The following is a 956-nucleotide window of genomic DNA, read 5'->3' on the forward strand; positions in this document are numbered from 1 at the left end:
ACATTCTTTTTCCCCCCTTTTTCCCCCCCCCCCCCTTTTTTTTTCTTTCTATTTTACACCTCCTTAGGAGCTCCCACCTTTTTTTTCTCTCTTGGTGACTAAAACTCACAACCTTGGAAATCAAAGTGAGGGGTGCGTACAATCCGAGCAATTCTCTTATTATTGAATAAACATAAGTCTCCAAACGGTGAAGTCTTTGACATTATGCAAAATCCATTGTTGTGTGTGTTTACAAAAAAAAAAAAAAAAATCTGTTTTTGGTTGTCTTCTTCAAATTTCAAACTTTAAAAAGTTATCACTATATTGAAGCAAGACAACACTATTTTTATATCATTATATCAACTTATCAAACTTAGTGCAATACTATTTTGATATCGTATTAGTACTTATGCCCTACAAGCGGGTGTTGAAGAGGAGGATAAAAGCGTTTTTGGGAGGATTTGAACAAGGTGGTGAGGAGTGTATCGCACAACGAAAAGTTATTCATAGGAGGGGATTTCAATTGTCATATTGGGTCTACACCAATAGGGTATAACGATGTGCATGGAGGTTTTGGTTTATGGGACAGGAACACATGAGGAGTCTCACTTATGAATTTTGCAAGAGATTTTGGCTTGGTAGCGGCCAATTCGAGATATCCAAAGAAGGAGGATAGATCACACTATAACCTTCCGTAGTATGGTGGCTAAAAAAATAGAATATTTGCTTCTTAGGAAGGATGATAAAAGTCTTTGTAATGACTACAAGCTTATCTCAAGTAATAACCTTATGAATCAACATACACTCCTGATAATAGATGTAGAGATTGAGAGAAAGAGGACGAAGAGATTTATGAATGCCTGACTATGGGTCAAATAGAGTAGGTTAACTATGGTCAATGCTCAGGATATGTGGGAGAAACTGTTAGTTATGGGGGCTTGGGGCAGTAGTAGTAATGCATATTGTATGTGGGATAG

The sequence above is a fragment of the Solanum tuberosum genome, unplaced genomic scaffold (assembly GCF_000226075.1).
Source record: "Solanum tuberosum cultivar DM 1-3 516 R44 unplaced genomic scaffold, SolTub_3.0 scf00045, whole genome shotgun sequence".
In the NCBI taxonomy this organism is placed as follows: Eukaryota; Viridiplantae; Streptophyta; class Magnoliopsida; order Solanales; family Solanaceae; genus Solanum; species Solanum tuberosum.